Here is a 26382-nt window from a genome sequence, read left to right as displayed (position 1 = left end):
CGGAGGACGGCATCGACTAGCCCGAGTGGGTATTGCCTCAGCCGGCACACGTACCATGTTCTCATTCCTGTTTCATGAGTCAATCATTTGTGTACTTAAACTAAAATTATTTACTACAACATAGGCTCAGAAATGCTTAATATATTATTTTAAATATTTTTTTCCTCATTGAATTATTGTGACAGAAATTAGACAAGATCCAGGGGACATGGCACCGGGCTCAGGAGACAGGATCCTTTAGAACCAGCATCCTTGCCCATGACTCATTAATGCGACCCCAACAAGACTGAATAAGTTCCTTGAACCATCATTAGGGATCTGCAGACCAAATTACCAGGTAAAACCCCTGGGGACAAATCCTATTTGGGGTTGCCATTCCCTGGATGAAGCCCTGGCTCTGCCATGTGAGTTCGTTTGCACCAGCTTGAAACTCCACCTGTGGATGCCGAATCTGTGCACAGCACTAGAGGTGTTTGGGGCCAGAGGGTTATTTCTCACTAACAGACAGAGGGTTACTGATTGGATATTAGGAAAAATTTCTTCATGGAAAGAGTAGTCAAGCATTGGAAGAGGCTGCCCAGAGAGGTGGTGGAGTCCCCATCCCTGGAAGTGTTCAAAAAGTGAGTAGTTGTGGCACTTTGGGACATGGTTTAGTGGGCATGGGGGTGTTGGGGTGATGGTTGGACTGATGATCTTAGAGATCCTTTCCAATCTTAATGATTCCTAGTTTTTACTTTCATTAAAAAATAATCCAGCCATCAAGCCAGGAAACATGAAATTGCTATTCTGCCCTTAATTGGTTTAGTGGTGGACTTGGCAGTGTTAGGTTAATGGTTGGACTGGAAGATCTTAAAGGTCTTTTCCAACCTAAATGATTCAATGATTCTACTGAGCAGATGTCACAAGTGTATTTCAGGTAATATTTTTGTTTCCTGCATTTTAAAATTTGTGATACAGCTCTGCAGTCAGCATTTAGAATCCATGATTTTTTTTCACAGACTCTCCATGTGCTTCCCTGGATCTGACAGGACCAGTAAAAAAAAAAAAAAAAAAAAAAAAAAATCTAATCCATGCTGAGGCAGAAAAACAACTCACTAAAACACCATCTAAAACAGGAGGTTTGAACTCATTGAAACTCTATTATATGCTTGAGTGAACTCCTGGAACAATAGAAAGCTATGCATGATTACGTAGGCAAGTAGAAATATGCAAGGCAGATGTTGTCCTTACTGCCACACATTGAAGTCTCATCACTGGCCTGGATACCATCTTCTCTATGATTGTCCATTTGAGGTGGTCACGCCAGGATAAGATGGTAATGATGCATCTTTAATTCGGGTACTCCTGCTTATTAGGTGTTCAATTTGACTAAATGCAAACTTGGTATAGAAGCAAAAATATCAGCGATGGCATATCCCTGCAGAAAAAGAAACTAAAGCTCTAGGGCTATCTCAGGTCTGCAGAGTGAGTGCAATATTTAAGAGTAGAAAATGGGCTGTTGCTATTAGCCTGATCTGCAGTCAAACGGCATCTTACCTCCTTTCCGTTGGATACAGTTTGCTCTAGGTCTCCAGAAGCCTAATCATATCAGAGGTGTTTTCACTCCATTTCATTTTTTTATTCCTCTTCAGTCTCCTACTGTAGTGAGAGAGGCCTATTGGAAGTCAACTTCCAATAACAAATCCCCACCACTGCGCTCTTATTTTGAGCAGATTTTCAGCAAGTCTAAACTAGCATAGCATTATTAGATATCGGTGGACAAATACAAGTTGATAGCAACTTTGGGCTTCAGCTTAGATAAGAAATTTCCGTAACAAGTGGTAAATACGGTTCCATTTGACACACCTGGAACAAGAGTCAGTTGTGCAGCTTCAACTGACGTTAATGAGTTCAGCAAGTAGCAACACTTTGCCACAAGAGTGAAAACTCATATTAACCATCAGATGAAAAAAATAGTTTTAAAAACACCACAAAACCAAACAACAAAAACCTTGGGAAAGGAATGTAAAATTTTGAAGTGATGGGAACTGAAGAGACATTTACGCCCATGGAGGTGTGCTAATCACACTGAAAGAGATAGATCCCCAAAACAGCTCCTCCGTTTTTCCGGTTTTTCCCCACTGTACAAAACCAGGAGGGGGACCAGCTCCAGGCAGGGTACAGCTGTGATCCAGACACGGTGAACTGGTGCCTGGGTGACATGACGGAGAAGACCACCCGGCCAAGCGCTCGTGTCCGCAGCCCACCCCAGCAGCACCATTGGTCCATGGTGGCCGTAGCTGGGCTGGAGGAACAACCACAGCTGTCCTGTTACTGCCCACCTTCCTCTGGCTTCTCTCAAATTTTGTTCCCACCCTTTTTTGGCAATTGCAAGTTCCTTTGTTTGCTGCTAAAGCAAACTGAGAAGGCAATGGTGAAATGCAACAAAAAAATGTAGAGCTGGAACAAAGAGGGGGAGAGAGGGGAAAGGCCTGCAAGAATGAGTGGAAGAGATTTGGGTTTAAAACGTGGTCTCTTGCATCTGCCGTTTTCAACAGAGCCTTATAATTTACACTTTACAATTTTCTAGCAAGCACACTGGACTGTCAGACTTGATAATTTTGTCAGAAATTTGTGATCATTAGTATTTTTCTTAAAGTCTCAGCTCTCTTGAGACAATGGATTTATGTTATCTGTATGATCTCCATTAATCTCAGCTCTCTTGCTTTTTAAAAAAAAAAATAATTATGGCCTTCAGATTTTCAGGGGAAAGATTTAAAATATGAACCTTTAAGGACATGGAAGAAAGAGAAAGCAAGTAACTGTCTTTTTCTTTTTAAACTAAAGTCCTAATCTGGGGGAGGCCTGATTAATCATCTCTAAGCACTTGATGATGGGGATTTCTTACATGCCATCAACAAGTGTAGCACTGGAAAGGCAAAAAGGGTAAAGGGAAAACCATCAGTAGTAATAATGTCTCTAAATTCCCAAACAAATTTGCATGGGTATAGTGGGAGAGGTCGCAACCCTTTTGTATAAATGGTTGTATGTGTAGTGCACACATCTGCACCTGCAAGTCACGCAGATACCTGCCTAATCTCTCCACCTGGACACGGAAGCGCAAACTGCACAAGCACACGGACTCAGAGTTTGCATGAACTGTAAGGAATAAGGTTGTCAAACTCTGTGTTGTCTCCTATTAACGTTGTAAAAAGGACGACTGACGGGCACACCGGCAATGTCACACCACTGTGTGACTGTCGTGGAGGCAGAGCTCTGCCCTGGTGCTTTCATCCTGTGGAAACCCTGCTCATGGCAGAGTGCCTGTGCCACCTTGCTGCAGTTGCAGCCCTCTAAGGAAAAGAATCCAGCAGCTGTAATTAGCAGAGAGCAATGCCGAGCACAGAATCTGCACAGGCTGTTTCCTCGGGTAGTTCAGACGCAGCTCATGATACTCCTCTTAGGTAGAAAACTCCGATCATGGAGGAGGTCCTGGTGTGGTTTTGGTTTTAGTCCCTCTCACGTCTTTCATTTCAACTAAGGAATGAAGTGCAACTGCTCATCAGCACGGTGTACATAAATATACATATCGCCTAGTTATGCAAGCGCCTGCCTCCAACCATTCAATAACCCAGAAAAGCACTACCTTCATTCAGGTAGTCCATCATTTTAGAAACCCAAAGAGTTTCTAGAAATGATTGTCAAAGACCCCATCATTTTGCAGTTAGTATAATTAATAAGGTGTGCACAAAATCTAAGAGTGTTTTAACACATGTTTTCAGTTGAATTGCATTATTGTTATGTTATAATAAAAGAGAGCCACATGTTAACAGAACACCAGGGACCCAATCTGATGCAACTGTTAAACATCAATAGGAAAATCAGAGGGAAAATATCGTTTCCTTTAAAATCACTTTGGTTTTCAAGAGCTGTGACTTTTATTTAGTAGATTTTGTGAAAGAGCCTCTGTTTATAAAAATTATCGGGTAGTGTTGGCTGTCAGAAAACATAAACAGGCAATTAGTGCAATAAGTAGAACCATACAATGAACTCCTCTTGGCAGTCTCCTATCTGGAGCCAAGCAAGGCCCCGATTCAGGGAACAATTAGGCACATGTTTAAGTCCACAAGATCATCTGAGGAGTCTACTGGGACTACTCACACATTAAAGTGTGTGCAAGTGGTTTGTAAAAGCTCAGAAATATCTTCGGGAAATGGTATTGCAGGGATGGTCAATGACTTCATTGTGATGTGGCACCACCTAAAAGCCGTCTCAGAAAGCCTCCTGGAAGCGTAAAAAGGTTCTGCATGCAGTCTGGATGAACTCTAATGGATATAACCTATGTAGTGGCCTCAGAAAGACTGTTCACTTCTGCGTCTCCCTACTCTCCACCTGAATTCAGCACTGCATTTTCCTACCGAGTTTCGGTGGTGGAGATAGCTGGCTCTGCCATGAAATAATAATCAGCTTTGGCCTTTGTACTGAACATGGGCTTATGGTCTGTGGAAACAGATGAAGGACAAAAAAACCCTCACAAGAGAAATGCGATTAACTGCACAATGTCACCCAGTTATCTTCATTTCTTCCACTCTATAAAAATCAATAGACCTAATTTCTTGCATGAAAACCTGACCATTGGTGTATTCCGAAACTGGTCTCATTACCTTTGCCCCAGACCCGCACATCATCTCCTGCACATGTTCAATCCTTAAAGTTGCTGTGTTGGACCCCAAGGCAGAAAAACACCCTGCTAAAATTAGCTCCCTCTGTAATGTCTTCACATGTTTTTGGAATTATTTTGAGAATGACTGGGCAGGACCAACACACCTGGCACTCCTGGACACCTGCCCCAATATTGCTCCCAAAGGACAGTTCCTTTGGGAAGTCTGAGCTTGTTCTCAGAAATGGGGGGTGTTGTGGGAGGGATACTGAAACAGATTTGGGGATGGATTATTCTGAAACTGAGCTGTTCCTAAGGAGTTCTTACAACAGGGAAATGCGCTGGAGGAAATTTCTCACCTGTTGCTGAATAAGTGGGCAAAATTCATCAACAGAGGAATAAATGTTGTTAAGAGGATGTCCTTTCTTCCTCCCTCTCCAAATAACGCATACAGCTAGATCTTCTCCTAACACAAGTCCAAAGCCTGGGCAATTATTCCTACCTGCACCTTGTGTGTGCCAGCATAGGTCTTGGTTTTTATTTGAGTTGGAAGGAAGCACTGACACTTAGATCTGACAATAACAACAGCAGCAGCAGACTCCTTGCTTCAGAGTCTTCTTACTAACTTGAAGCACCAAAGAACCATCTTCTCAAGTCAGAGCTACACCTCCTGATCAGACAGCTATACCCATACCCTCCTAGGGAGGTAAATCCAGGAGCAGGACTCTGCATGACCTTCATTAGCCAGGAAGCAGAAGGTGGCCTGACTTTTGCCACCATGCTCCTTCCCATCCCTCTGTGTTTTGTACATACTAGAAGTTGACCTAACGGGTTCATCCCAATTCTAATTGGAGCCTTTATGTTAAATGCAAAAGTACTTGTAACCTACACTTAAAAAGGATGCGAGTCAGGCAATGAGGCACAACACTTAAACTCTGCTCTTCTATAATATATATTCCTATGTACAAAAAGCATGGACAGTGTCAAATGAAACACGCAATTAGTCCCCCTCTAGCAGTGAGCAGTTCAAACTGTAACATCATGCCAACCGTGATTAAGAGTGATACAGCACATCATCATTGTCAACACTATTCAACCAATGTAAACCTTAGTTAGAAATGTACTTGTCAGAGAAAAATGCGCCTTTGATTTCTATTACACTTTCCCCAGTAATTGCTGTCATCAGTGGCAGGTTATTATTACAGTTGAATAGAGTTTCAGTAATTACTTTTGCACAGATTCTAACAGCTTTTAGATTGAATGATATTCTGACAGTTTGAATACTCTTGACAACAATTACCTTTTTCCTGGTTAACACTGATTCAGGAAAATTAAAAATTAAATCTGTTCAGAGGAAACACTTATGTATGGCACTAGTAAGTGGGTTGATACAAAAATGTGTAAATTACAGAATGACTTAGAATAAAAAGTTCTTTTGCTTTTCCTCTTATGCTTTTAAAAAAATCAGCACTTAGGGTACATGCAGTACATGCTGGTTAGATTACCAGTAAATGATGTGAAATAATTTAAAGCGCTTCTAAATCCACTTCCTACTGATCAGCTTGAAATGGAGAAAACACTATTATGGGGGAAGGCTTGTTGCTCCCACCCTAATTTTTGTCTTTGGTAACAGTCAGATAATGGCTTTTGGCTTTCAAACCATTATTCTTAATCTCACATCACCAGATTATTTAAAAAAAAAACCCAAAACCAAAACCAACACCACAACCAAAAACCAAAACAAACAAGCAAACTGCCTTACAGGGGTAGCCTAGGAAAAAACAGCATGTTTGTTATTTCTTTCAAATTTATCTAATATTGCAGGGGTCATAACTCAAATGGCTTGATTAAAAAAAAAAAAGTCTCATGCACAGAGCTCTCCAATTTAATTTCCCTCTTTGACAGGATAACTGGCCTTGTGGATAAGGGAGACGCAGTCAATGTGATACATCTTGTTATTAGTAAGCTTTCTGGTACTGTTTCACATGACATTCTTATAATAAAACTAAGAAAATATGGTCTAGAACTAGATAAAATTACCATAAGGTGGAGGGAACAAATGGCTGAAAAACTGCTCTCAAAGAGAAGTTATCAATGGTTTACTGTCAAACTGGGAGGAAATTTCAGGTGAGATTCCTTGGGGATCTGTCCTTGCTCCAGCTGTGTTCAATATTTTCATAATGACTCAGTTAAAGGGAAAAGAGATTACATTTATAAAATTTGCAATGTTGAGGAGCTGGGATGGTGGGAACCCTTGGGAGGTCTGGATCAAAAACCAAGAAGATATTAACAGTTTGGAGTGATGGTCTGAAATTAAGATGAAATTCAATAAAGCCAAGTGTAAAGCATTACACTTACAGAGGAGAGATCAAATGCAAATGGGAAATTGCCAGTAAGGGAGCTGTATTACAGAGAAGACTTTCAAAGTTATATAAAGTTATACCTTACTACAAGCTCAGTATCAAAGGAATGAAACTGCTCCAGAAAAGGTAATTTCAGGGATTTGTTAACAGGAGCATCTTACATGAGACCACTGTGGTAATTATCCTACCCTCGTTAAGATGGGGCCTCAGCTAGAACGCTGTGTCCTGTCTTGAGCTCATATTTTTAAAAAAGGTGCAAAGAAACTGGAAAGAATTAAAGTCCAGCTGAGAACAGCAAGAATGGCCAGGGCTGAAGAAGTATGACTCATGGGAATAGGGTGATGCTTTTTAGTTTAATAAAGAGAAAATTAGGGAGAGGTGTAATTAACAGTCTTCCAGTTGGTGACAGGCTACTGTTACAAGCATGCAGATGAACTACCTTCAATGTCCCCCAGAAGAAAAGTCAGAAAGAGATACTTTTTTTTTTTTTTTTGGCAAAGAAGCTTAGCACATTTGTTTTGAGATTTGCAGACAACTTCCACAGCACAAAAACATACAGGAGATGTCTTGCCCAAGCTTCTTTCCCTCTAGAGAAAGGAAGGCAGGATGAGCATAGCCCTGGTGCTCGGGGCTACCAGAGCTTTGCTTCCTCCAGGTCAGTGGGAGGGGTGGTAAATTCAGAGATGGGAACTACCAAAGGAGAATTACTAGTGATAAAGACAAAAACCCCCCATAGTCCCTGTAGAGCAAGAGATGAATGTTAAACTAAACTCACCTAGCTACCATGCTGGTTAAAACACACATTTAAAAAAAAAAACCTAGAAATATTAGAATCATAGAATTGTTTAGGTTGGAAAAGACCTTTAAGGTCATCCAGTCCAACCATTAACCGAACATTACCAAGTCCACCACTAAACCAGTTAAGGGTAGAGTGATAATTTCACATTTCCTGGCTTGGTGGCTGGATCATTTTTTAATGAAAGTAAAAACTAGGAATCATTAAGATTGGAAAGGATCTCTAAGATCATCAGCCCAACCATCACCCCAACACCACCATGCTCACTAAACCATGTCCCAAAGTGCCACCTCTGCCCGTTTTTTGAACAGCTCCAGGGATGGGGACTCCACCACCTCTCTGGGCAGCCTGTTCCAATGCTTGACTACTCTTTCTGTGAAGAAATTTCTCCTCATTTCCAACCTAAACCTCCCCTGGCACAGCTTGAGCCCATTTCCTCTCGTCCTATCTCTAACTACATAGGAGAAGAGACCAACACCCACCTCAGTACACCCTCCTTTCAGGTAGTTGTAGAGAGCGATGAGGTCTCCCCTCAGCCTCCTCTTCTCCAGGCTGAACACCCCCAGCTCCCTCAGCCCCTCCCCACCAGCCCTGTGCTCCAGACCCTTCCCCAGCTTCATTACCCTTCTCTGGACATGCTCCAGCTTCTCAATGTCTATTGTCAATATGCATTTAGAAAGGGTGGGTCAGAGCATACAGATCAATGAGACTTACATGCAGCTCATGACATCTTTTAAGATTTTCCTTTCAGATTTTATTTCCCTTCTACTTTCAGAGTTTTTCATCCTCAAATCACATTTTCGATATTTCTTCTGCTTCCATATTAAAAGATTCTGTAATATCCCTTCTTAGGATATCAACTTTAAGAAAAAACAAACAAATTGTACAAGACTTACAGTTGGATCATAACAGGTGGTGACACTGCACTAATTAGAGAACATTTATTGTTTGCTACCTTAGTTTAATTGGCTTGATTAAAAAAAGGGGGGAGTGAGCGAGCGGCTGTATGGTGCTTAGTTGCCGGCTGGAGCTAAACCACAACAAAGAGTCATAATAAATAAACCCCACACTGCTCCACCTCTTCTTGCCCTGGACCAGGCAGCATTCTTGCCCAACCTGGTCCAACCTGCAAGGGAAAGCGGCTTTCAGATAGCATTGGGTAAGGGCTCATTGTTTGCTGGTCACTGGATGTCATTTATTCCCACTGAAATGGGGGCAAAAGGGGGTGAGGAGCGGGTGAAACCTCCACTCCTCCTGCACACCCATCCCAGCCAACGTGCATCATTCATGGCAGAGGAGAGGTACGTCGCTCTACATATGGAGTCTGTTGCCAAGCTGCAACTGAACCTTTAGCTTTTGACGCTGCTACCTAACTCTAATCTATGTGTGTATTAAAATATCATCACCTTTTTTCTGCTCATTAGAATTATAGATTTAGTTTATTGTTATACTTTCCATAGAGCCTTCTCTTTTTATTAGCATTGTACAATCTGTACAAAAGCAAAATTTAGTCCTTTCAGGGAGCTGAAAGGAAGCAATCTTTTACATGACAAATCCAACATTATCATATGTAAACCTCATTTACTATGTAATGTCTTCCTGTTTCCAGTTCATTAATTGAATGAAACCTATTTTCACATTCTGGTAGGCAGCAGTATTCTCCAACTAACATAAATGGTGCTTTTGGGGGGCGGGAGGGGAAGAAAAAGATGTAATGCTAGAAAATATTTAACATAATAATTGGTCCAAAAATATATGGATTTCTGAAAAAAAAAAAAGAATTTCACTACACTTCTCAAAAATAAAAAAAAAATATGGTGGCTGCAGTCTGAAGCTAATATAAAATTTGTTTTATCAGATTAACAACTGCAAAGTAACTGGTTAACCTTTCACAAAGTGAGAAATCTGACTTGAGTAAACGTTTCTGCATTGCTCTCATCGGTCCAAGAAGTGGGCTGTGGCTCAAGGCAGAGTCCATCCCCGTACACGGGGCAACCACCCGGCCTCACGTCATGGCTGCAGATGTCCCCAAAATGACAAAACTACTGAATATGACAGCACAGCTGTGAATTGCTGAGAGATAGTATGTATAGTCCCCTCTTCAGTGATAAAGTGCTGATAGCTTGTTTATCATCTTAAAGCTTTCACCACAATGTTCTTTCTTTTAGAAGAATGTATTTCTGTCCCACAAAGTCATACCGGTGAGAACATCTCAATGTACCTATTGCAAATTCCAACAAAATATCCCGACCTTTAAGCCTCCTTCGTATATACAGAAAATTTAAAAGTTCACAATAAAAATGGCTTCTCCCCAGGGTGAGGGTAAGCCATGATTCTACTTCTGCATTACAAAAGTAACATAGGTGCTCATTTAGAAGCGATATGACAAAAGCGTCTTAGTTATATTAAGACCAGACTGCCTAGCTCTTAAAAAAATATTTTATAAACTTTTGTAAAGGTAATTTCTTCCACGCAGCTGCCTATGGATTTGCCTGCCTTGCTTCAGAAAAAACATGAAACTACACCAAAGGTTGGTTTAAAATCTGCTTCAAATTATGCTACAATCATCCGTTGTTTCCTTATCAAGGCATTATCCCACCTACCTCAACTGGTTTACCCAAGCCAAAGTTGCGCGGTGTATTTGGATAAAAACTTGCCCTTTAAACTTCATTGCATATTAAAATGACACTTGTAATCCCCAACTATGTTACTATAAATATGCGTAGAGATAGACAGCCAAGGAGAGTTCAAGTTACAGCTTAATTTGTAATACACAACACTTCTAGAGAGTCAAGACTAATGTTTGTAATGGAAAGACAATGTCAATTATTTCGTTCTTTTTTTCTCATAAGAAAATCTATAGCCCTGGAAGAGCAATAACAATAAAGCTCATCACAGGTTCCAGGCATGTTCCTTTAGAAAAATAACTATTTTTTAAAGTTCCATTTAGGTACAAGGAAAAACGATTTAAAAAATACCCAGCTGGAAGGGGACGCACTAAAAATAACTCTTGTTAGGTATTTGCATTAACGTGGCGTGAAAAGTAAGAAAACACTGATGACATTTGTCTATGGCACAAAATAAAGCAGCATCGCCGACACACAGGAGGTCGTGCTCTCACGAGCAAACCAGAGTAACAGGAAAGGAATGAAATGATGAAGAGCAAACTTCAAGGTCTTGCCCTCAGCCCACAAGAGAAACTTCTGGGCTGGATACTGGGGCTCAGCCGCCCAAAGCGATGTGTGGGCACCAGCAAGGTTTTAGGCTCTGGTACCACAGCTTCAGCTAATGCAAACAAGCCAAACAAAACTGATATTAAAATGAGAAAAATTGCCTGCTACATCCCCTTTCTTTCTGACCTCAATCCAAAGCCTCTATAAGCCAAGGAAAAGGCAAGCTTGCAATTAGCGAATATGACCAGTTAATGGGTCTATTCTGAACGAGCTCTTAAATAGAACAATAAGCAAGCCTGGGAAAAAACAACTTACTGGGCTATCTGAGGCCAATTTCCTTTAAGCACAGGTCACATTAATTGAAAATAAATTCCTTTTAGCAATTGTTTCATCAGAATTATATCATTCCAGACAGAATGGACCCAAAACCTCTCATTGCCTTAATCTTGGTGCATCTGGAACTGTATTTTGTTCAAATAAAACTAATTCATAATATGGGTGGATTTGTTGTTTTTCTTAACAGAAATGTTCCCTGACAACTTCAAAACCAAATTACATATAGGAAAAAAAATAAAGTTCAGTTGCAAAGCTTTTTAAAAAATCCGCAGAGCTATGACAGTATAGAACAGCTTGCTAAGAAAAATAAAATTCCAGCTGACTGGAAGAAAAGCAAACCAGAAATAGACAACTCCAAAACAGCTGTGACTAGCCAGGATGCCAAATGCTGGCAATTGTTAGAGCAGGCAACATGAAAATCCATAAAACATTGCCAAAAAAGTAACTCCTTTTCTCCTTCTTGGTATCTCGTAGCCTCACCAGAATTCAAATCACAGTTGCAATCCAATCTTATAATAAGTATTTTTATGATCTGGTACTATAATGAGGATTTTTAATCCCATTCAGTTGCCAAACAAAATTCCAAGATGACAAACAGGCATGGCAGGCGCATCCATGTTAGACAGCATGTTGTCAGGCAGCACCAAGCACCCACAGCCTCACTGCCCTTGCCACCCCCAGGTAAGGACCAGTATGTCCCAGTGGCCCCACACTCACCCAGTCTGCGCTCAGCGTAACTCCCCTAGATCCCTCTCCTCTTGCTCCCCAGCAGCAGGCAGTCTCACCTCCCCATTCCCACAGCTGAAACGAGGACTCACCCAGGTGTTTGCCATGAGATTGAATAAACAAGTCACATTTGTAACCTTTTAACATGCATTAGAGGTAAGTAGTGAGCATTCTAATGACCACCAGTTATCCTCCAGGATTCCTTAGTTATAAAATCATCGCTTTGCCTATGGCATAGTTTAAGTGAAGGCACTAAGTGTGCTGATCACTTTGTTTTAGCATCTAGTGTGCCAGAAGAGTCTGATTAACAGCTTTCCATCCCTATTCAAGCATCTTTGTTAGGAGTAAGTCTTTGCTCTTTTAGATCCTGATCCAAAGCCTTTCAAAGTAATTGAAAAGTCTCCTATTGATGGGAAGGGGTGTGCGCCCTTGCTAATTGTTCCTTTCACATTAGAGTGAAAACAAATTCTTCAGCTTTCATTTTAAATCCATGAAGTTCAATCCCTTGATATATTGGACCCTTATTTTAAGTATGCTGATGAAGAGAGGAGGGGAAGGGGAGGACAAAGCCCGGGACAGAGGGCTGTGCGTAGGCTGCAAGTATGTATGCTATACAGACCATGCAGGAAGGCTCGATACATCGCATGGCTTGGATTTTACTATCCAGAAAGGCTCCAAATGTTGCAGGGTTCAGAAGTTCACTCTATATGCTACATTTAAAATATTCATTGCTCGCCAGCAGACCTGAGCTCAGAAAGCCACTCTGATGCTCCCCAATAGCTGCTTACTGTGAATCATTTGTTTCTCCCCAGGAACCTAATTTTTTTGGTTTGCTATTCTCCCAGATGAGGTGTCATCTTTATTCAAGGCAGAGGTGTGGATGGAGGAAAGTGGGAGGTCCAGAGAGCATGCAAGCTTTGCTTAGGGTATCTCAGTGCCAAAAAGGTATTGAGAAATCACAAGATGCTTATTCAAGACCAAGAGATGTGGCTGGTGAATGGAAACAGTAAATTCTGGTGGAAATTAAAAGTTAAGCACACGTGTGTTACAGCGATCATGGAATTTTACAAATATCTTAAACAGAAAAAAAAACAGTTAATGTCATTGTTGAGAAAGCTGGGTACATATCACCGCAGCTTCGCAGCGCCATCACCCAGGATGGCAGACCACAGAAAAGCTCCATGGTGGGGGGGTAATTAAAGGTTGCTTTTAAAATGACTAATGCCTTGGCATTGGAAGGAGATGAACTGGCTGGAACGAACAGATATTTCCATCTATAGGTTAAAAAAGTCTATAGAAACCTAACGATACAAATAAATACAGATCTACAAGAGAGGGGAAAGCAGCAGTAGCACATGGCTGATGCTGGGGGAAGCCAGGAGGGAGCATGGTCGGCTGGAGAAGCCCCCAGCTTGTGCGTTCGAGGACAGCCGGCTGCTCTGGATAGACCATCCATCCCACCATGACATAAATACTGCTATTTTGGCAGAAGGAGGAGAATTCGTAGAAAGAGAAATATATGAAGTGCAATAATAATCTGGAAACATACCTTAAAAAAATGCCATCTTACAAGGAAACCATTTTTCTTGCCTCCACAAAGAGGGATTTCACCCCGGAGTTGTTTCTAAAAGACGGTAAAACATAACAGATGAATGTTGCCTTGCATAAGGAACACACACATGCATTTAAATCACTTATATTTTGCTTTTTTATGATGCAATTGTGAATTGTGTTATTTTGCATTTGTAATTAGAGGTTGAAACAGATGGTAAAGGCTTGGTTTAAAGTGATGTACTGGAGTACGCAGCTCTGTGTATCGAGTCTCCTGCTCCACCGGGTGCTGAGGATGGAAACCCTACCAGGAGGTGGTCAAATAACAAAGTGTTTGCTACACATCAAAGCATGCTGAAAAGTACCAGAACAGAGTTTCTAGAAGGTCAATAAGCATTTGTGAGAATCTATTATTACTTTTCCAAAAAAGCACTCTTACAGCGTTCTCACTACCGTGCTCTAATTTTGGCAGTTGGGGTATTTATGTTTCAAGAGACCTAACACTGTATAATTAATATAGTGGGAAGAGGAAAAAGATAAATAATGTTTATAAAATGGCATAAGTGGGTTTAAAAATCATATTGCCTACTGTCTTGGAGGCTGAGGACTTGGAGAAAAAGCTGACACAGAGACTGAAGTACGCAGAGGTCTCACACCAGCTTGTCCTCTTACTGAAGTCAATGAAATTGCACCAGCCAAAACCCTAGGCCAGGTCTGCTGCTTTGGTTCAAGGCCTGTTGCAAAAGGAATAAAAAGCTATTATTTTCTGAAGGCTGTTCTTTATGAAACTATCTGGTGACTTCAGTTCATTTTAGCCTACCAATGTCCCTGTCACGGAGGATCTGCTGCAGATTATTTGATGGAGTATAATGACCTTTCCAAAGGTCTGACGAGACATCTTACAGAATTCTGCTGCAGGAATATGTCAGACCTGTTCCAAAGCCCCGTAAAGTCTGTGAAACTACCTAAATTTACTTCTGTGGCTTTTCTATTAGATTCTTAAATTTCTATTTTGTGTTACCCTAAAGGTCAAGAGAAGCATTGCTCGGGACAGTGTCAAGCCCATCCTAAGATGCAGTAGCTTTGTTAAGACTAAAAAGAAAAAAACAAAAACAAAACAAAAAAACCCCACCAAAACCAAACCACAAACATAAAGGGGCAAAGCATCTCAGCAGCACATGGGGAAGCAGCCGAGTTTTTTATGTGCGCATCAGATTTTGCTCTGAAGAGCTTAGTTTTATATAACTCAGTTAAACCTAGCCAACATCAAGCAGGGGATCAATAATAGCACGAAATAGGGTGTCTCTACTCATATTTGCAAACTTATGAAACAGTCTCTAGATTAAGAGAAGACAGACTCAGGTCAGAAAGCTCACAGCACCATATTGTTATTCCTTGACAGCAGAAGCAGTGTAACTGCAGACCTTGTCAATAATTTGTTTTCCATACAACACCACTTATGGAGCTAGAAAGGCTTCAAACATCAAGAAATGTGAATTCACCACACTGCTAGGAGACAGAAAATGTAATCTGTCCTTTGAGAAATCTGAAAATACTGTTCGGTGAGCGTTGAAAGCTGAGCATCAAGGCTGGAAACAACCCCAGTAGTCTTATTTTCTAGCCTGCCCACAACCACAGTATACTCGGGGCCTCCACACTTTTTAAACAGGTTGAGCTAGATCCAGATTTGTGTCTGCTTCATTATAATGCAAATTACATTAAAATCAAGAAACACCACAACAACCATAAAAGCTCCATTTTTGTGCTATAATTTGTGGTCACCAGATCTGGGCAAAGACTGACCTTCCCTCAGTCCTCCTCCACCAAGAGCTCAGCAATTTTGGGGGTAGCTCAGATCAGGTCTGCAATTTCTTTGGGCTTCCTGGAAATTCTGCTGCTAAACTGATTTTTCTAAGCCACCAGGTGACTTAGAAGAGAGTTTGTAGTTTGCATTACAGAGCATTTGTGGTTCTTGGGTGATCAATGCCATCATTACCAGCATCGCTGTGCGGTTTAGACAGCTGTGGGAGCAAAAATAGAAATGGTCCACGGCTCTGGGTGCATCCCTGGAGCCTTTGAGTTCAATGTGAGCGTGCAACTCTTCCACTCTGTCCTACCATCCCACCATCATTTCAAGGAGACATCATTTTTCTCTCATTTAAAGTACTTATATACTTTTTTCCGGTTTTTGAAAGCAAGTTTGTTGTAGAGAAAGCTAAATCATTCACAGAAGACAAGACCTGTAAGCAATCTCACAAACCAGAGGAACTACATAACTGGAAAAGCACAAACTCCTAAACCACAAAGTGGTTGTCTTGGTACTGCTTTTGGTGACAAAGATGGCATGTGTATCTTACCAGAATCCTAATAACAGGACCATGAGCCAGCAATCCTTCCAACCCCAATCAGGAAAATCCCTCCAGAACCACCCAAGTTCATTATTAAGTCAACCAGATGAGATGTCAAAATAATGAGCTCCTTTAAGTTTTATCCTTTTGCTGCTTTAATCTGATAATAAGATTTTACAATAAAATACCGATGAGGACATAGAAATCTCTTTTGAAAACCACACCATCCATTACTCACTGAGGGCTAAATGTTAGCTAGCATATGTACCCTTTTTAACTTGAATATTCAGATTCTGTGAGTCCCCACAAAGAACAATGATAAAGATCCTTTTCTGTTTAAAAGAGGATGTAAAAGGTTTCTCTGACTTTGCTGTGGTCTTTGTGTTTCAGAGTCCCTCTTACAAATGCAGCGCACTGCCTACTCTAAAGGGTTAAAGTCTCTTTGAATCTTCCAAAACTGACTTTTTTTCTAAGTGAGATCTTCAAAAATCTCATTCAGGTTTTTAAAAATTCTTTTGTTGTACAGATATTGATAGTTCTTAAAATTGACTGTTTAAAGGATGCTATGAGGCCAATGTTTGAGGCTTTTAAAATCAGAGCTTAGAGGCTCTGACTCACATCTGAAGGTTGATTTAAGTTAACCTTCACTGAGATTTTCTTCTTTAACTTGTGACTTGGTCTGCCAGAACATTTCGGTTTGCTATGTGCTAATACTTGGCGAATGTAAGAGGATATTTAAATACACTTGTTGCACTTCTCAGAACGCCCTGTAATATTCAATGAGTAAAACTTCTTAAAAACTATGTCTGATTACAGCTTTGGATTGTCATCAAGTCCTGTGAGAATGAGACAAAAATCAATCTAATTTTTAAATGGAATGACACTTAATTTTTCTTTTTTGATGAATTAATACTAATAGTGAAGGGGTTTTTTCCACTATCCTGCACTTTCACATATGGCTAGCTTTGCCTGCCCTGGCTGTGTCGCTGATGCAGACGGTCCTCCCAGACATTCCCACCAGCTCTGCTGAGCACGTTGCGTTGTGCAGTTGTGTTGCACAGCCTGGAAGCGTGCGGGGAGCTCCTGCAGAGCCCTGCCTGAGCTGGAAAGGCCTCCAGAAAACTCCCTCGGAGGTGCCACGTGCAAGCGGTGGCAGAGGACACGCGGGGCAGCCCCTGAGCACCCGTGCCTCTGCCCGCAGCGCCTCTTCCTTCCCAATGATCATCCGTAGCCTAGGACAGTATGGGCGTCCACGTGTCGCTGATGCTGGAGATGAGAGCCGTCAGGAACTATTTGTAAAAACGCACAAATAAACTATAGCATTTACCCAATTACTGAGTCTCGCAGGTGCAAATCATATTTTGCTGCCATAAGTAATAATCAGCAGGACTGGTCACGGAGTAAAATATACGTGATTGCGCTAAACCACCAACTGCTGCCCCTCTGACAAGTAAACACAGAGATATATAAGGAAAAAAAGAGATGTAATAAAAATGGACAAGAGGAGGGAAATATGAGTGAGGAAATTAAGAGCTAAGAACCAAAGTGGGCTGGAAAGGAGAAGGATACAGGAGGCAAGGAGAGAGTAATGGATAATATTTTGAACAGGGTGGGGTAAGAGCAGGTTTGCTCTTGCTGCAGCACGAGTGACAGATCTTAACCGAAGGCAGGATCCCAGGGAGAAGAGCCAGGAATCCAAGAGGACAAAGTGATGAGGGAGACGGGACGGACAGGAGCTGCTGGCTGTCATGGATTAGGATGGATCCCCAAATCCCTTCAGCATGACAAGGAGCATCCTGTACCCCTTCAACATTGATATTCATTGCAGACCTTTCCATAACAGTTACAAAACAACGGCATGTTTTCTCGCGCATGCTGTTTGAACTGACAAAACTTTGACAATTTTAGCTATTTCAATATTGCTAATTGTGGTGAGGCACTATTGATAAACTGCTTCACAACCAGGACGTGTTCCACCAGCGAGCAAGTAGCTTTCACTCAGAAAGCTCCAAGCCCTTTCTTACTCCTAGTAGGTCATTTCTCTCCAAAAATAGAGCAAACCCTTGAAATGCATGTATATCCTATTAAAAATATATCCCATATACTTCTGAAGCACCTGACAGGGTACTCATAATCCAGCCCCAAAGTGCTGTCTACGGCTACTGCCTTTGAAGTCCAAACGATCGTACTATAAAGGACAGTGTATGGATCCAGTTTGCCATCATTTGCCCACAAGAATCCAAATCTGTAAGCTCAAAATCAGTGTTTTAAACAACTACAGGGTCCAGATCGCTATGCAGGCATGACAAGAAGTCATGTTGATAATATATGGTTTATATTTTGTTATTAGGATCATTCATTAAAACAGCTCTTACGATAACTACCACTATTATCTACCCTATTAGGCTGTTATGAGACTGATTTTTAATATTTTTCAATCTGGCTTTTTTTTTTTTTTCCTTACTAGCAGTGCAATATTTACTGAACACTCAGATTTAAAATGGCACTCTAGCCACGGTCCTATCACTTCGTTAGATTTCTTCATATTTTTTTAAAATATGAAAAGGATCTGAAATAAACAGACCATATAAACTTCCTAAAATAATACCTGTTTACTATCTTTTGGGATTGGTATGGACAAAGAAATTGAACCAGAATGCCATAAGAACCAAATTTTCCTTGGGGAATTCATTCACAGCTGTTCCTGTATGACAACAGGAGGAACAGAAATTAAAAAAAAAAAAAAAAAAAAAAAAAAAAAGAGAGAAAGGAAATGTAATTTTCAAAAGGAAAAATGGCTTCCTCTGATCTTTAGCTGAAGGTTCTTATGAGTTTTTATTCTACCTGACCTGATTAGCCCAATTCTAATAAAGAGCTAATGAAGAAAGGAGAGATGCATCATGAAAGTTAACTCCTTTCTGGAAAGGAGGTGGGTTTCTGAAAAATAGGTGTACCGGGAAAATACGCTTGCCTGATTCTTTGTTTGCAAACATTAACGCATCCCCTTTCAATGTTTGTTGATGCACTGTGCGCAGCACCTAGCGAAAGAGTTTCTATTCGCTGTATTTAGTAAAATCTTAATGCTTAACACGTTGTTGACATGCTATCGTCATTAATGGGCAAGTCGCGTATCAAATGAAAAGAAATATCCCTTCCTCATTTCTCTCTGGCAAGTGGGGATCTGGCATTGGCCCCGTCACTTTGGGGGGCAATAGGCCTGGGAGCAGGAGCCTGTCCCAGCAATTCCTGCAGCATCGACACGAGACAACAACCCCATGCAGCGCTACAGGCTTGGGAAGGAGTGCCTGGAAAGCTGCCTGACCGAAAGGGACCTGGGGGTGTTGGTCGACAGCGGCTGAACATGAGCCAGCAGTGTGCCCAGGCGGCCAAGAAGGCCAACAGCATCCTGGCTTGTATCAGGAATGGTGTGGCCAGCAGGAGCAGGGAGGTGATTGTCCCCCTGTACTTGGCGCTGGTGAGGCTGCACCTGGAATACTGTGTCCAGTTTTGGGCCCCTCACTATAAGAAAGGCATTGGGGTGCTGGAGCGTGTCCAGAGAAGGGCAACGGAGCTGGTGAAGGGTCTGGAGCACAGGGCTGGTGGAGAGCGGCTGAGGGAGCTGGGGGTGTTCAGCCTGGAGAAGAGGAGGCTGAGGGGAGACCTCATCGCTCTCTACAACTCCCTGAAAGGAGGGGTGTAGTGAGGTGGGTGTTGGTCTCTTCTCCCAAGTAGTTAGCGATAGGACGAGAGGAAATGGGCTTAAGCTGCACCAGGGGAGGTTTAGGTTGGAAATTAGGAAAAATTTCTTTACGGAAAGGGTGGTCAAGCATTGGAACAGGCTGCCCAGAGAGGTGGGGGAGTCCCCATCCCTGGAAGTGTTCAAAAAACGGGCAGAGGTGGCACTTTGGGACATGGTTTAGTCTAGTCTACCTTGATTGGCTTAGAGTAGACTTGGTAGTGTGGGTTAATGTTTGGACTGGATGATCTTAAAGGTCTTTTCCAACCTAAACGATTCTATGATTCTATGAGATAACTCACTCACCGAGTCATCAAATGTACAGGCTGGGCTTATCATCTTACACGGGAATTGGATTTGAAGAATGAGAGGGCGTGGATTATTCTGTCTACAGAACCTCTTTACACCCCAAGTATGTTTTCAATTTTCCCTTTGAAAATCAATGCTGTCAACAATCAAACAATGCTGTCAACATCTTCTCCTTTCTCCCAAATGGTGTACGGAGGCTGGACTCTGCAGACAGCTTGTGGCACGTGGTTTTCGATAGCGCTGTGGCAGAAATACCGCTTTGCTTTTAAGGTCTATATGCCTTCAACACAATACATAAGTACAGTATATTAGTAGTAAAAAATCAATGTAGGAACTTTGGATTGATAACTAAACAGCACCAAGCTATGAAATGCAAATTAATACTATTGTGCCCTTTATAATTTATAATTAATCTACTCTGTGTTTATCTGCATATTTTTCCTATTTGTGCAAGAACAGGCCCGATCCAGAACCAAAGGAAAAGACCAGGGGCCCTTTTTGACCAATATTGGCAGAACACACAGCAGGTTTCTCAGGAGTGTACGGTGCAACTGTAGTCTTCAGTAAAAAAATATACATGGATAAAAGTAGTCAGAAAGGATATAAGGCTTTCTGCAATACGATGATATTGTTAACTTCTCTGATTTTTGTATTTCTGGTCATTATAGAATGGAAAATGGTGATGTAATTCTGCGATGCAGACAAACACCTTCCATTAAATAGATTGAGATCATCAAGTCTGTTTTGCTTGAATTTCTATAGCGTCAGTGCACACCAACTAGAAGGCCTGGCCTGATAAGTATTGAGTTCCTTCAAGAACTATTTATTTCAAAGATGCAGGGCCTATGAAGCTTTTAAAGTTACAAATTCCTGTTTTTCTTGGAGCAACATCTTTAAAGATATGCAAAGAGGGATTTCTCAGCACTAGTCAGAAACGAGTCTCAAGTGATTTGCCAGTTTTGAGCGCATAGATTGTTTTCTAATTCTAGCAAGCATTTGGAGAAAAAAGAAGTATGTGAAAAAATGCTTATTAGGAAAACAACGCTAAGAATCTCATTAGAAATATTCAGCCAACTTACTTGATTTGGTAGTTGTGCTTTTAGATCCTGGAGCATGAGCAATGTACAGCATTTTTAATACAAGGACAAACACAGAAGTCATCAATGAAAAAAAGAGGTTTTAAAGGGTTTGGAATAGGATTGGAATAAACCCCCAATCAAAGGCACACTAAGACCACGTTCCCAAAGCTGAAGGCATTACTGTTGTTTCTCAGGTTGCTATACGTTCAATTTTTTTTCAGATACTATTTTGAGTCCAGTAGGCTATAGAAATATGTAGGTTATTCTCGCTTAGACAAACAGATATTTAGAAAAACAGATCTATTTACATAGTAGATGGACATATTCACAGGAAACATTTGATAGATGAACACAGAGATAAAATTTCTCTGGTTTGCTGATAGAACTGCTATGTGCTATGCATAGAAAATTACCTACGTGTAGATAATGTATATTTGACTTCACCTTTTGCATATTGGTCACTGAGTTGCAAATACTTAACCATGTGGAAGCGTATGTAACATGAATAACTTTATTTCAAACTTGCATGTCTTAAGCCATATGTTCACTGATATCTGAGCACAAATCTACTGGAATTTACTACCATGTACTGCAGATCAATAAACCCTACAGTATTTCAGAAGTGCTAAACGTGTATTACGTTTGATAGCCTCAGAGACACATATTTTCAGATATAATTATTTACATATAGGGTCCAAGACCAGGAGATAACCTTAAGGTTTGGTAACATTAACACTTGCAAATAATCATCACTACTGTATCACTCTCACACTCCATAATCTGCTAACATATGTCTACATTTTATATGTGTTTATGTAGTACTTTATATGGAAATGTTTCATTACTGCCCGCAGCAACATGTGGCATTTCTTCAAGAACATTTCAGCACCTTTTAACATGGTTTCTTCAAATGTCTTTCTAATCGTGAGGATTTCTTTCTGCAAATGTTATCACTGCTCAAGCAGATTAATTTTCTTAACTGCTTAATATGCATGCTCTAGGCATTTCTACAAAATGTAAAATATACAGTACAGAATTAATATAAATAAACTAATAATGGGCTACTATAGATCAGATTTAAAGCAGCACGGATGGAGATAACTCCATTTTAAGAATTATAAGTCTTCTTACTGTGGCATCATTTCATCTAAAAGTTTTGTTTGAAATATAAGGCAATTTTTCAATTAATTATCATCGTACCACTTTCTCTAAACCCAGTCGTGATGTTCTTAGTTACCAAAACAGTGACTGCTAGTGTGGAGAGTGTTTAAGGTGGAAAGATTTGTCACGATTCTAGATTTTCTGAATCTCCGTTGATTGAGCTTATATTTTTTGCTAGTTTCTGTCTCATCAGGCATCTTCTAAAACTGCACAAAACCAGTCAGGTGGAGAGACCTCCAGGCAGGTACAGATGCAGAGAAGAAAGTGATGGCTTGCTAATACAAAGGCTCCTGAGCCAGCTCACCATGGTCATGTTCAAAGAGACTTAGACTAGTGAGCGCCATGGATGTCTTTGTTATACTGCATTCAGGTATCACTTCAGCCTTCTAAAAATAAAGGCTCTGAAGCTAGCTGGCGTGAACGGCTTTCAGGCCAAACTTACTTCTTCTGTCAAACTCAGAGCAATCCTAGACTAACTTTTAAAGAACTAAAAGCTGGTGAGGTTAATCCAAGCCCCAAGGTTTCTCTGTTATCTGGTTGGAGACGTCGTAAATCTCAGGAAATCATTGCTTGAATGTGTCCTTCCAGCATCCTAGTCACCTTCGATGCAGGTCTAAATAGTCTGGTCTGATATTAGGGAGACACAGTCTTAGCAAGAGGGGAGTCCTGGCTTATGCCTTAAAGCTCAGATATAGAATCATAGAATCATAGAATCATTTAGGTTGGAAAAGACCTTTAAGATCATCCAGTCCAACCATTAACCTACACTACCACGTCCACACTAAACCAATCAAAGGTAGACTAGACTAAACCATGTCCCAAAGTGCCACATCTACCCATTTTTTGAATGCTTCCAGGGATGGGGACTCCCCCACCTCTCAGGGCAGCCTGTTCTAATGCTTGACCACCCTTTCCGTGAAGAAATTTTTCCTAATATCCAACCTGAACCTCCCCTGGCACAGCTTGAGCCCATATATGAGTGGGAGATATGGACACCAGTGCTGCCCTCACCCTTGAGGCACACAGGTTCATCATTTGCTGACATTCATGTGGGTGGTGTAAAGATTAATCTAATTACATAAAGATCTTCTAGAAGAAAAACCTGGTAGAAGAGCACAGCAGCCTCCTCCTGACCCCAGAGCCGAGTTGTCCATCTCATCCCTTTCCCGCTGCACTACCTACTGTTGCCCTAAATACATTCATCCCAGCCCTTGGCAAACAGCACAGAAATTTCCTCTTTGAATAAGGAAATAGCACACAGCAACCCTTCTGATAGGAACAAGCTGATTTCTTCTGTAAGGTCCATGGAATTTTTTTTTTTTTTTAAGCTAGAAGAAATGCAATTTCCCTGCTGTGAGGTTTGGTACTGTTACTGGTGGAGAGATGAGTCATTGTTTCTTTCGTATATATATCGTCTGAGTACCTATAACTGTCTCTCATCTAAATGTTAATTGTATCCAACAGAAAGACTTTAAATGAACACTCTGTCAATAGCACTGTTATTAATGTTTCTTGATAGGCATGGTTAGAATATTTTGTAAGATCAGAGTCTAATATTTCCTACAGAATCTGCTTCATGTGTTGTGTTATTGCGTATACTTTTGATCAAAACCTGCTTGTAAAGCCTTGGTTGGCTTTTTTTTTTTTTTTTTACTCTTCTCTCAAGAATTCCCTTATCGCTAACTTTTGATGAACTATAGTTACTATATGTGTAATAGTAATCCCCATTTATTTGGACCACAAGCCTAAGTTTAGCTGTTAAATTTATGTTTTCAAATTGCTCAGCGGCGCATTTTATTGCCTTCACCCAGCGCAGCTGGTATCGTAAGACCTGATCGTATTAGGGGGCTACAGTGTTAGGCTTGGTTTAGTCATCTGAAGATTTTGATTTATGCCAGAGCTACCTCTGTCTCTCTAAATGACTGTGACATGAATCATTTGGCAGCAATTCCTTGTTATTGGCCGCTCACCTACCTGAGACAAAGGGAGGCAGAAAGAAGAACCCATGTGTTTGACTAGAAAAAGAGACAGAACAGCTTTTCCGTGATGCCCCTTGTGTATAACTGATTGAATTTACCAACCGAGAGGAGCAGCAGCAGCGTGCCAGCCGCAGAGGTGGTGTGCCAGAAACACCTAAGCAACAGGTGGTGGGAGCCTTCCCTTTGATGGAGCCGGCTTTGCTAGGCTGCCTGGAAACATTGGGAAAGTTTAAAGCACGCACAGCCCACTTTGTTTGAAAAGAGCAAATAACCTAGCCAAAGGCTGAAAGCCTCCCCCCACCCCGCCATCTCCTTTTTCTCTTCCCCCGCTGTTTCTTCAGATTTAGTCCTTTTGTTTCTTCTCCTTCAGACATCTGTCCTCTGCCTGGACTGCTGTTCAGAGCAGCTAAAGTACATATATACCACCTTACGTACAGCACACTTTGATAGTTCACAATGAGACACCAAAGCTGAAAAAAACACATAGCTGAGGGGGAAAAAAAAAAAAAAAAAGTTAAATCCCTGCTTGAAAACCTGTTTTGTGTTTTCTTATTTCTTAAAGTTATTTTTAAGTGTTTAAACCAGACCAATTATAATCAGAAACTACTTCACTTAATCCATTCCTTTATCTCCTGGGAAAAATCACCAAAGCAATTCTCAAAATGTTTAAATCCCACAGTGTGCATAAAAGCAGCAAGTAAATCTGCTCCTTCCCAGGCAAACCTTAAGGATTTTACTGACATCTTTAATTAAACTAGCAAATAGGTCGGTTTCTCTTGTATTCTGACCAATACACTGTCAACAAGGAAGAAAAAAAAAACCTGAAAAGAAGGATTTGTACTGAAAAATAGCACCAGAAACATTTGTATAATCATGATCACGGACTGGAACAGGAATGCAATCAGGAATTATTAAACATTATCAACTACTTCCTGGCAACATATTGCTCGGATAATACTCCTGTAACTACAGTAAAGTTACTTATGAAATAATTAAACCTGAAAGTTGGAAATAGAACCCCCAAAACCCCCAAAACACATGAAGCTGTGCAAAAGAAAAGTGTGTTCATCTCTGTGAATTTATAAGGGCAAATTTAATTCCAAAAGGGAGAATTGTGCCATCGTTATTAGATCAGCAATAAGCACAGATGGCTGCAAAGGAACCATTCTCCAGCCCATCCTACCATCTCCACCCCGCAGCTCTAGCGAAGGAGAAAGCGATACAAAAGTAGAGAGCAGCAGAACTAGGAATTTAATGTTGTTTAAACACAGAAGACTAAGTCTACACCCTCATATGTTATTCATTATCAATAACATTACTGGCAAATTTACCCAACACAGATTTTAACACATGATTGTACAAGCTTATTTCAGAAGTTATACCCAACGCCACTGGGCAACTTGTCAGAGTCTCCTGCAGCTATCATCCCCTTACGTATTTTTTTTTTATTCTTCCTGCATGAGAAAACTGATGTTCCCAGGGATGAAAAGGTTTTCATTGCATGAAAAAGCATGATCCAAAAAATCCTGCTCTCAGCTCTGTGGAAGAAGGATTTATGATGCTCAACTAGCAAAGATAGCAATTAGCTAGAATACTCAAGAGCAGAGAGCTTGACAATCTGATGAGTTATTCTTTTGAACTGGGGCAGCAACTCATGCATAAATTTTCTTGTAAACAATTATTACAGGAATGCACTGTAAACACAATTAATCATCTCAAGGTGTTATCTCTAGGTATTTTCCCCACAGATTATGTGCCACTTGCTCAATAAATCAAATTTTAACATAAAGACATCAATAGCTGGTATTATTAATACTCCCATTCAACCAAACATGGTTGGGTAGAAGCTAACAAGCTTTGATTACATTTTGAAAACACAGAAAATATTACATAAAATAGGAAAAAGAAGATGTGAATTGTGAAACTTTGAATGAAAATAGGATTAAAGAGCAGGCATATGAATCAGAACATTGGCTCAGATAAAATACGAGTACTTTGTAATTTAAAATGCATTTTCACTGATATGAATTGGAAATAGTATAGTACATCTTGTTAATAGGAATATTAAGTTTTACATCATCTTAGATAGGTTCTTCTTACAAAACAGTATTTACAAGAGCCTTACAATAATAGGCTGCCTAATGTTTCTATAAGATTTCTTCTTATGATATATACCAAACACATTT

The sequence above is a fragment of the Pelecanus crispus genome, chromosome 13, assembly GCF_030463565.1.
Source record: "Pelecanus crispus isolate bPelCri1 chromosome 13, bPelCri1.pri, whole genome shotgun sequence".
Classification (NCBI taxonomy): domain Eukaryota; kingdom Metazoa; phylum Chordata; class Aves; order Pelecaniformes; family Pelecanidae; genus Pelecanus; species Pelecanus crispus.
Note: the sequence above shows the minus strand (reverse complement) of the source record.